Here is a 5,563-nt window from a genome sequence, read left to right as displayed (position 1 = left end):
TACGAGCAGTGTCAGAACAACTGAGCATAAAGTGTTTGAACCTGCTCGTGGGGACAGCACTCAGACTGCCTCTGAACAGGGAATATTGGAGAGGTTGAGGTTCCTCTCAATACCTTCTTCATACTGGAAACATACAGTGTTAGCCCCAAGAGCATTTTTTTTCCATTTATAATGATGCAGGAGACAGCCCCTCACTCCTACAAGGGATAACCTGCCTTTGTTAGTCCATATCTGTATTACCTGTGGCCCAGGGCTGAACTGGTGCACCCATACCTGGGGTTCTGAGATGAGTTGTTGAACCAGCTGCACCTGGATCAAAGCCCAGCAGCTCCTTTTTCCATGGACACTACGGTGTCCCTGCATTTCACTCCCTCTGCTGGCTCCAGTAATACATCAAATGAAGCTTTTGAGACCTGAAATTTCTCAAGGCAGGGATATCTAAAGTTGCCCTCGATCTTCAGGTGCCTGGGCCTGCCCTGCCCCGCTCTGCTCTCTGCACAGGCACCACAGCTGGCAGGGGTACAGCCCTTCCTCCTCCCAGCCACAGCACCCCGGGCTCAGGACAGGCCCCTGGTGGCACCACCAGCATCCCAGCTGAAAGCCTGAGTGGGAATGTGTGGCTCCCACCTCTGAGAGAGCAGGACCTCCCCTCACCAGGCTGTGCCTGGGGGTGCCAGAGCCACGTGCAGCCACAGGTAACTCCAGTTATGGCCATGCCTGCTGCCAGTGCCTGCTGGCTTGATGTAACCTCCTGAGGGACCTGGAGCATGGACTCAAAGCATTTGGTATTTGGGGAAGAAAAAAAAGAAGTAACACTTTTGAGGAACACCCCTCCTAAGTCTGAAGGACCAGGAGGATCATCCCAGCTGTGGGTGTGTGTCAGCACTGCCACAGCTCCATGGGGAGTGCAGTGCTCCCTCCCTGCTCCAGACAGGCTCCAGCACAGGCTGTCCTGGCCAACCCTCCCTGACACTGCCCTGCTACGTGGACAGGCTCTTATGCAATTTTTGCTTTCCAGTAGCCACGTGACTTTCTATGGCAAGAATTACTCAATGTGCAGTTCCTGTCTGAAGTGGCCCTCAGAAGAATTCAAAACAAGTTCTGAGCAAACTCACATCTCAAGGGCTGGTGTCGCCTCTAGGCAGATATTGTTATTTCACAAGTGGGAAAACTAAGGTAAGTTTTTCTTTAAGGGGGGTGGATGCTGCATGTGTGCAGGCACTGAACACCCTCAGTGCTTGCCTAAAGCTGGGAAGAGGCATTGAAAAGACACAGCTGTGACAGATGCTGCATATTCAGGCATGCATTCCCCCCAGACCATTATGCTTTTTGCCAGGCACATATTTACCTGCCACAGAAATGGACCTTGTAACTCATTGTTCAAATACTTGGCTGCAGTTATTCTGTATTTCAGGTTTTTGGTATTTTCCACTCGCTCACATACCAGGCTGCAAACCCCAAACCAGAGCAGAAGTTGCTTGCTACACCGTGGTTATAAGGGAGTTAAAGTTCAGGCTTCTAATTGCTCTCTCGAGGCCTTATTACTTGTTGATTAGGGCCTTTTGGGAATGGCATCAAACCTATAATAATAAACACTCATTTCACTGGGAAGTTCGTAGCTGCAGTGGCAGCCCCCGGCCCTTCTGTAATGGCACAGCTACAAACCAGCCTCTCCAGAGGCTTTCCAGGCTGGACAGGTCTGAACCATGGGCATTTTCCTGTGCACTCCTGGCAGAGGCACTGGTGTCACTGTTTGTCCCTCTCGCCTCTTCCAGCCCAGGGATCAGTGCTGTGAGCGAGGTGTGGGGCAGGAGCCTGCCTGGGGGAGCACATCTGTGCAGACAGCTGTTCATTCTGAGCTCCCTACATGCTGGCACATTTGGGGACAGCAGCAAGTATGACTGCCACCCACTGCTGCCAGCCAGTTTTGCAGAGATTCCTCCTGTCCATGTTCACAGTCCGTTATCTCCTGCTCTGTTATGGCACCCAAACAGCACAGATGGCCCGAAGGTGCCATCCTGAACACCAGGTACTTTATGATTCAGCCAAAGACTCTGACCTGTGAGGGTGCTGCTGTAGGAGGACTGTTTGCCGTGAGCAGTTTCTCAGCAGCACCCCTGGCACAACAAGCCATGGCCTGACCAGCCCCGCGGGAGCTGCAGGTGGTGCCAGCTCAGGGCTGGCTCTGCCCACAGTCAGGGGTGCTGCGTCCCCCTGGGGCACATGGGGCTCATGGGGACACAGCTCCTGGACCCCCAACAGAGTTCCCTAACAAGGAGCTGGGGTGGAACAGTCACGGCTGCCCAGCTGGTCATCCCCACCCTGTGGCTCATCAGTGCACACATTCTAATTACAAACCCACCAATTCCTTCTAGCACAAGCAATCCAAGGTGTCATTCCCAGGCTGGGTGCTCTGGAAGTGCTGGTATGGCATCGTTTTTACAGTCTGGGTGTCAGAAAGGGTGGGATGGTCACAGATCACCAGGAGCAGGAGAGAAGCTGCTGCGAGTCTGCTCTTGGCAAGTGTCTGGAGAAGGGGACCAGGTCTCCTTGGAACACCCGGAATGAATGAGCCTGAAGTAAAGGCAGGTGTTTATCTCCAGTCAGTGCCTCAAATAGCTGCGTACCTGTTGGAGGGGGCTGATCGATGCCAAGCAAGGCAGCCACGCGTGAGCTGTTACACAGCGGTTCGTATTGATCAGGGCTAACGGTGCCGATAGGGATGCGGAGCCGACTGACAGGCCGAGAACAGGCAAGGAGGAAACAGCCTTTGCTGGTGGCAGACGTACAGGGGGAAGCCGATAAAAAGTCAATTCCACTTAACTGAATGGCTGCTAACTAAATATTTTTGGGGCCAGAGCCTTCCCAGATAGCAGCTGGAGCGTCTCTGCTCCGGAACTGAGACATCAAGTGAGCGTGGCATCGACGGCTGAGATAAGGGATGCTGGGGTGGCTGGTGGAGCAGAGAACTGAGGAGCCAGCCCTGCCTGCCTGCCCGGCGTGGCCAGACACTGCAGGAGAACAGAGCAAGCCAGTACTGCTTTTCCCAGCTCCAGTACTCACATTGTGGACAATGTTTTAGGCCAAACTTCCAGTGGACTGGATCAGGGCTTAAGGCACTGAATATAAAGTAATTCTCCAGCAGTTTGATTAATAGTGTCACAGTCATAGCTTCAGTTCAGGTTCAACCTTTTTAACGTTTTATTATTTTACAGCGTAATAAATCAGGGCAGCAGGAAAAGACAGATGTAGGAATGTCCCTGTCTCCTGTCTGCTGCTTTCACAGACAATGGGTCACGGGATAACGGCTCCAGGGCTGAGCAGCTGACACTGGAAATTCTGCTGGAGAGGAGCCTGTAGCAGAGCCAGAGGTGCCCTGAGGAAGGAAGAGGCAGCTGGAAGCTGCTCAGCATGTCCTGCAGAGCTGGAGCACCGACCAGGCAAGGAGCAGGCCAGGGCTCCCAGAGAGCCAACTGCAATGAGATGTGTCCTTGCCAGTGCAAGGGCAGTGGTGCCACAGCACCAACTGTGCTGGAGCAGAGCAGGATGATGCCTTTTCTCATGGAGCAAATGAGCCCCTTCCTGCCCTTCCAGCACCAATAGGGGCTGAAACAAGCTCACCACACTGGTTCTTACTGGGCTTGGTGGTGCAGGGATGGACTCGGCCCCAGGACCATCGTGGGAGGCCACAGCTTAGGGAAGGGAAAGGTGGGTTATGTGGGGCCAGTGCAGGTTGCAGAGAGGAGAAAGCAGAAGCTTTGCAGCTCAGTTTGTGGCCAATAATACGGATGATACAGATGGAAGAAAGAATGGAGATGTTTTTATGAGATCAAAAGAATAAGAGAAGTCAGTGTAGAAGTTCATCTCTGATGGAGCTGCTGGAGAGACTGCAGGAACATGAACCTAAAACAGGGAGGGGAAGGGCTGGAGGTGGTGAACATGAAGCTTGACTTGTTAGGAAGGAGGGATAGAGGAAGAACAAGGGATCTGAAGGGATAAAACAGATAAATCAAACGCTGTGAAAAAAGGTGGGTTTTTTATGGACTGAAATGTGTGTCACAGCAAAAAGAAGTCCCTGTGGCACTCAGAGGAGGTGATGACAGAGCCTTGGAAAAGAGGCTTTGTCCTTAGAATGGAGAATCATCCAATAATTCAGAAATTGGGAAGAGTAAGGGAAAAACTGGAATTCTGCTTGAGTCAGAGTAAGTTAAAAACTTCATGGAAAAGTAACAAACATGTAATGAACGTACTTTGCTTCTTGTATCACCTGGTTTGTTCTGTGTAATGCAAATTTCAGGAGAGCACATAGAGATGCAAATAAATTCATGTGTAACATGGCGAGAACAAGTCAGACTAATGCTTGAAACTTCTGCCCTGTATTTACAGCCTGCTGCTTACACTGCCGAGCAAAGCAAGTTGTATATTGAGCAAACACTGCACTGTCTTCCATTGTCCTTTAACAGGACTCAATTTGACTTTTAAATTTTAATTAGTTCCACGAAGGGGCCTGCAAGTCCCAATCCAGGGGCACCACAACTTGCAGGTTATTTGTCATTAGACCTTCAGGGCTGTTAAAGGAGATGTAAGTTACAACCCAGGGACCTGATGACCAAAATATCGTCAGCAGCTGGACTCTGCACCCAAACATTTGTGTTTGGGGATGTTGATAGTTCAGGTGTTTAAAAACCAAGGATATTTGCGTGTGCTCATCACTGGGGTGTTTCTACAAGGTCCTCACTGCTGTCATTGCCTGTCTGACACTGACACAGGTGCTGGTTGTCGTGCAGGTGTCGCCGGCTGAGCCCCCCTGGCCACAGACATGGACAGACACACGGACATCCAGACATCCCACAGCTTTTATACATGAGCTTTTAAAGATAATGCTTCGAAACCTTATATTTATTTTTATTCTAATTTAAATAAAGGTTAACTGTGAGATTTAAGCCACTTTCTGACAATGAACTTTTAATTACACAATGAAGGCACAGCTGTAAAAGCACAGCTGGAAAATTCCCTCAGCCTGTGTGCACCATGGCTGGATAGTCAGTGGGATGGGATGGTTTAGGGGAGAAAACAGTTCAGTATTCCAGTATGGTTTCTGCTAAATACTGTACAATTCCAAACTGGACAAACCCAGCCTGTTTTATTCTGCTTTCCTATGAGGTTACATCCCTGCATTCGGTTAGATTGGAATGTTTTAAAGCTGACACAGTACAGGAAAAACTAATGAAATCTATTAGACTTCCAGTACAAAAGAGGAGAGATTTCTAAGAAATACTGCACACAAAAGTGCAGATTAAAAAAATGGAAGCAGTGGAGAACAGCAACTATGTGCCACAAAAAGATAAACACAAAAAGCTCAGCTCTCTCTTACAAGACACCCACAGACTCCATCTGTCATCCCAACCCTTCCTCTCCCAACTGTTCTTAAATTAAATGAATGCTCCTAATGGGAGATTTTCTCATGAAAGCTTATGAGAATTCATCCAAAGACAAATTGAAACAATGCTGTGGAATCAAGCAATTCACCTCTCTCACAGGTTGCCTGGCTTCAATGGTTGCA

The 5,563-nt window shown here is 49.7% G+C and overlaps 1 long non-coding RNA gene across 1 annotated transcript; it reads left to right on the top strand.

Moving 5' to 3' along the window:
* The first annotated feature begins 1,055 nt into the window (after positions 1-1,055).
* On the top strand, positions 1,056-4,948 carry LOC139677608 (uncharacterized). Its single transcript, XR_011698887.1, has 3 exons — positions 1,056-1,176; positions 3,287-3,440; positions 4,788-4,948. It is a non-coding gene; the product is annotated as an uncharacterized lncRNA (long non-coding RNA).
* The last annotated feature ends 615 nt before the right edge of the window (positions 4,949-5,563 follow it).

The sequence above is a fragment of the Pithys albifrons genome, chromosome 12 (genome assembly GCF_047495875.1).
Source record: "Pithys albifrons albifrons isolate INPA30051 chromosome 12, PitAlb_v1, whole genome shotgun sequence".
Taxonomy (NCBI): Eukaryota; Metazoa; Chordata; class Aves; order Passeriformes; family Thamnophilidae; genus Pithys; species Pithys albifrons.
The sequence above is the reverse complement of the archived record's forward strand: the minus strand, read 5'-3'. Positions and strand labels throughout refer to the sequence as shown.